Raw genomic sequence first — 6015 nt, forward strand, 5'->3', positions numbered from 1 at the left:
TTTCTCTCTCTCTCTCTCTTACACACACACACACACACACACACACAAAATACAACGCACTCAACAAATGAACAACGCTATAATCAGCCGGCTGTAGTACTTGCTATGACACAGTATTGGAAGGCATTTCTCATTATTACAAATAGCCTCCTACAAAATGTGATCAGTAACTATCCACATATAGTGAAGAATTCTGTGACCAATGAAATACAAACAAATATTATTTTAAGTGTGTGTACAGTTTACGCACACACACATATGTATGTATGTATATATATATATATATACACATATATATAGTATATATATATATATATATATATATATATATATATATAATATGCATATACATAGTATATATATATGTGTATGTGTGCATCATTTAGATAAACTGGTAATGATACGATTCTGTCTCCTGAAACCATTGCAGTGAAGTGATGTTTAGCACAAAAGCGTTTTCGACACAGTTTTTCTTTTATCGCTGGCTTTTTTTTTATGCAAAAATCTCTCAGGGTCTAAGTAAGCATATATATATATATATATATATATATATATATATATATATATATATATACATATGTATGTATGTATGTATGTATATATAATGATATAATAATGTTGTAAGATATCGTAAATGATGACTGAGTGAAAATTTGAATTAGAATTTTAAGTAATTTAATCACAATAAGTAGACACCAATATAAACCAGGAAACAGAATGAAAAATAATTACTGACGAAATACACAAATCAACGACCCACGTAGGTACAGCATTTCTTCACAAATTACCCATCACAGATTATTACATCACTTTGGATGGCGCATTACCCAAATCATCAAGCATTACAACAACTCAACATTAAATTAATGTAAACCTTTAGCACAAAAAAAAATCTAATGGCAACCGCAATTTCATCACACAAGAAAAAACCTATTAATTGTTAAACAATACGTTAAAAGTTTTTCTTCTTTTTAGTAACTTCCAACATTGTCACTTCTTTGCTGCGACCCAACGAAGATCATCGTTTTGGTGTTCATATAACCGAGATTTACAAGACTTACAAAGACCAAGTATAGGTTCTTCTTTTTGATTTGTTAGACAATCGTTTGTGACTGCCACCTGACGTCAAGCGTTACTGCTATCTGTTTTTTAGCGTTATACATATGTCATACCTTTATTTTTTTATATGATAATTTTCCTGAGCAATATATATATATATATATATATATATATATAGTATGTATGTATATATATATATATATATATATATGTATGATGTATAGTATATATATGTATGTATGTATGTATATATATATATATATATATATATATATATATATATATATATATATATATATATATATATATAATATATATATATATATATATATGGGGGCCCAGTTGAAGGACACCCTGCTTATACGCGGTTGCCATCCGTGAACTGGGTCCTTCAGCTTAAGGAATTCTCTTCGGGTTTTTCAGTGAAATCATACAAATAATCAACGTTGCAATACCTATGGTCATCAACGCCATTTGATAAATAATTTTTCCCTTCCCTTCCAGACTCCCCTCTAGAGACTGGGGAGGTTCTTGGGCACTCTCCAGGCCCGCTGCCCCAGCCTGGTATAGGCCTTCCCTCTGGGTGGGACCCTTTCCTTCAAGGATGCCCTAAAGAGTCTGGTGAGCTTTGTGGGCTTTCGGGCATCATCCTTGGCGCCCATTAGCCCTCTCCAGGCCCGTTTCGCCAGTCTAGCAGGATGCCTGCCTTCTTCAGAGGAAACAAAAACACCTGGCCACAAAACGTTTTGTTCTGTTACAGGTATTTTAGACGAGGTCCGCTCCTTAGTTACCATACAAGAGAGATTTTGTCATTCTCAGATTTGAAACCGCTTCGTAAGAAGATAACATCTCTCTCTCTCTCTCTCTCTCTCTCTCTCTCTCTCTCTCTCTCTCTCTCTCTCTCTCTCTCTCGTATGCGAGAATTTTTTTTTCATATTAACGTAAAGATTTTATACCGAGTGGATGGTCACTCGTACGTTTTAGATTTGGTATTTCTTATATTTATTTTATATTGCTTAGTGCTTCTATGTGGAATCTGAACAGACATTGTAAAAATGTGTGACAGGCGCCTAGTGTGTAAGTGTTTATTGGTGATTTCGAAATAGACTTTCTAAAATTGGTATACCAAGCTAAGAGTTTTAATAAAAAAAGTACCTGAAATAGTGAAAGTACTTAGGAGGTTATTCCAATGGAAATTTTTGCCATATTTTCACATTTTGGTCTTGGTAGATTTTTTTTACATTTACCCATTTTTCTTATTAAAGTGATTTTTTGTGTGCATTTATTCATTTTTCTATTGAAGTGATATATATATATATATATATATATATATATATATATATATATATATATACATATAGATATATATATTTCTGTGTTAGTAATACTTTCTTAGTGCTTTTGTAATTTTGGTATTTTCCACATTTTTCTGTTTGCATTTACATTCAGAATTTTATTAAATTAATTGTTTTCATTAATTAATCATTGAATATTTAATTGAGTTTAACACTTGTGAATTGCTTTGCATTTACTTAGAATTCTTTTCTAGGTTTATTGTTGTTTAGCCCTTGTGAAATAATTTCCAAATTGTAGTTATTACCTAACGCATTGAATGTCAATTGAATAATGTAATTTCTTGATTTTGTGATAAATTAATTTTAATTCAATTTTACTTAGCAATTAATTCAAGAATTAATTCAACTTTGTTTCGTTTTCAAATAATATTATATTTCCCTGAGATTGTGAATTTCACTCATAAATTTTGAGTTTAATAATAAATTTTTGTATTTAGAATTTTTTTTTTCTTTTTCACTAGTAGATTCAATTTTCGTTAAGGTAGGAATATAGAGAGGTAATTGAGGTGTTTTCCTCCCATTTCACTGAGGTGAGTTAGAACCAGGGAAATAATTAAACTTTTAAAGTTGTTGATGGAGTGATGCCCTTTAATTAATTTAATTACATATAAGATTACCTCACACCTGTTTCATTGAGCTGATTTTCTTGTATAAATGAGCTTTTAAGGGATCACTGTCGCCTTTAGAGTATTTAGTCGTATTTTATCTGTGATGAAGGTTCAGGTGTCTGGCTGTTGTGAGGTAACTATTTTATGACTGGTAAGTGTTGTAACCAGATACTTGGCACTTCGTCACAATATATATATATATATATATATATATATATATATATATATATATATATATATAATATATATATATATATATATATATATTTGTTACATAAAGAGGGGGATTTGCTATGATATATTTTAAATACAGTTGTAATACATAATGTGATGACGTTTCTTAGAATGTAGAGTCATCATTTAAGACAGTGGTCCGAATGGTGAGCTTAGGAATGCTGACATGTCCTTTTGAGGTGGTGTGATCAAGTTTGCTGTCTTAGCAAATCAGTGCCTCGTCCTGTCGCTATGAGAGCTTGATGTAGAGGTGACTTTGAAACTGGACTCAAGCAGTTTATGGGCGTGAACACTGAGTGTGGGTTCGTACGTATGTGTGCGCTTTTCCCCCTACATAATGAAATGTAGTGTTACCAAGAAGGGGAGACTATTACGGGGATGAGGCAGAGCCAGGATGGCTTCTGCCAAAGTGTTTGTTGATAAGTGATAGTGCAACTGTGCTGAAATGGGTAAGCCTTTTCTTTATTTTGGCCAAAGTGTGGCGGGATTGTATTTGAATATTTATTTCAGAGATGTTCTGTTTATATGATCTTTGATTATGCTCTTATGCTTACCGGGATGTTCTCCTGTCTTTTAACAGGCGATTCTGGAAGAGGGGAATTGATCTGGTAGAGGGGAATTGTTCTGGAGAAGAGTGGGATTAGGTTGGAGAAATGGTGTACTGACCTACAGCAAGGTCGTTGTCGTGAAATAACTTACGATGTACAAAATGACATCATCATTTAGTCGAATAGATTGCAGATAAGACCATTGCATACTGGAAGTATCATCAGAGACTGAGAAATATAAAGCAAAGTTTATTATTCCTCTTGAAAACTAGGACAGTTGCGTCAGTTCAGGAAGGAAGAGGAGAGTGAATTCTTTATTTCATCAGCCTATACAAACAGAGTATTCGGAACTACGCGCCTCAAACACAATGGGTGCTGGAAACGTCATTGTCGCCGACTCGCCACTCACGAAGAGGAGACACTAGCCTGGCCGGGTTCCTTTTATGTTGTCAAGATTGTATTAAGTTTTCCTTTCTAACTGTTATCTATGTAGCCTAAGTACAATGGAAAAAAAATTTTCATGACAAGTATACTCTGTCAAATTACCCAGCTGTAGCAAATAAGTAAAAAGTGTGCCGTAGTTTCTTCGGAGCAATCGAGTTTTCTTTATATCGTATAATGCTGTATGAAACTCTCAGCCACGGCCCATTGAAACTCTCAGTCGTGGCCCATGAAACTTCCAGTCACGGCACGGTGGTGGCCCTGTGTTGGTGGCACTCAAAGCGGTGCCAGCCAAACGATCATGGCTAACTTTAACCTTAAATCAAATAAAAACTACTGATGTTAGAGGGTTGCAATTTGGCATGTTTGATGACTGGAGGGCGGATGATCAAAATACCAACTTGCCCCCCTCTAGCCTTGGTAGTTTTTAAGGTCTGAGGGCAGATCGAAAAAGTGCCGACTGACAGACAAAGCCGTCTCAATAGCTTTCTTTTACAGAGGATTAAAAGCAACAATAGGTATTTTCCAAATACGTCTCATCAGTAGTTGAAGGACATGAAAACGTGATTCAGGCAGAGTGATGTCACAGGGGATTAATTTTAGACGGAAATAACACTTCCAATCATCGTCAAAGAGAAAAATGGCGGATACCTCGGAAACGCTATATTTAAACAGTAAGTCCCAGCCAGATGTATTCGTTTCTTGTTTCGGCCTCGCGTATTTAGACCAGGTAAGTTGAAGGCCGTGTTGATTTTCCACGATATTTATCATACAATAGTTGATTTGCCCCCGAATGCAATTCTGTTTCATCTGAACACTTCAGCATTGCCTGGCGTATTTTCATGTGATGAACTCGAACAAAGAGCAAAGCATCACCATGACCTTGATGCAGTAAAACTGACAACAGTAATGAAAGGCTTTGTCCTTTGTTTCAAGGTTCTTTGTTAGTGCTCGTTGGCCTCTGCACGCCGAAAGGGAATGACATTAAAAAGTTGCAGAGGGCGTTATTCATCGCCTGTGATATTTCTGTTTGTATGTTATTCCCAATCGTCATTGTTTCTCATTCTATATCCAGCTGTTGTGAGATAAAAGCAACGTTTCAGAATCGCGTAGTAAAGGGTTATTCCTATTTTATTTTGAACTTTGAAAAAGCAGTGAGATGTGTCTCTCTCTCATGAAATCATCGTGTGCATTGATATGTCATTTTTTTTTTACATTATTTTTCGTTAAGACAAACATTTTCTTGTTAACTGAAACTTTTATTCTTCTTCTTGGCAATGTCATCATGGCCGTGTGCTGGAAAGCTGCATAGGGTAAAACATCTTGCTAGAGTTGTATTGTAAATATCCTCTGCTACGCATGTATGCATCTGCTTGCTTTCCAAGAATTGAAATTTACTTTTTGCCTCCGTAATTACGTAATTAAGATAATTTTTCTCGCAGTTTCATCCTGCTTGAATTTGGAATTAAGAGAATGGAAGTCTTTTACTGTGAAAAAAAAAAAATGTTTACCAGAAAAATTATTCAGCTCAGGATTGTGCATCTTTTCTTTTATTTATATGGAAGGATTTATTGATCAATGATACATTAGTTCTTTTTAAGTAGTAATACAGATCTCTCTCTCTCTCTCTCTCTCTCTCTCTCTCTCTCTCTCTCTCTCTGTCTGTCTGTGTATATATATATAAATATATATATATATATATATATATATGTGTGTGTGTGTGTGTGTGTCTGTGTGTGTGTCTGTGTGTGTGCGCGCTCGCGCCTGTGT

General features: G+C 34.5%; 1 long non-coding RNA gene across 1 annotated transcript in view; it reads left to right on the top strand.

The window, feature by feature from the left end:
* LOC135201355 (uncharacterized) overlaps positions 1-5769 on the top strand; it is a 7207-nt gene extending 1438 nt beyond the window's left edge. The window contains exons 2-3 of the long non-coding RNA XR_010311510.1: positions 1564-1819; positions 3837-5769. This is a non-coding gene — a long non-coding RNA (uncharacterized LOC135201355). The remainder of the gene's footprint in view (positions 1-1563; positions 1820-3836) is intronic.
* Positions 5770-6015: the final 246 nt, after the last annotated feature.

The sequence above is a fragment of the Macrobrachium nipponense genome, chromosome 28, assembly GCF_015104395.2.
Source record: "Macrobrachium nipponense isolate FS-2020 chromosome 28, ASM1510439v2, whole genome shotgun sequence".
Classification (NCBI taxonomy): Eukaryota; Metazoa; Arthropoda; class Malacostraca; order Decapoda; family Palaemonidae; genus Macrobrachium; species Macrobrachium nipponense.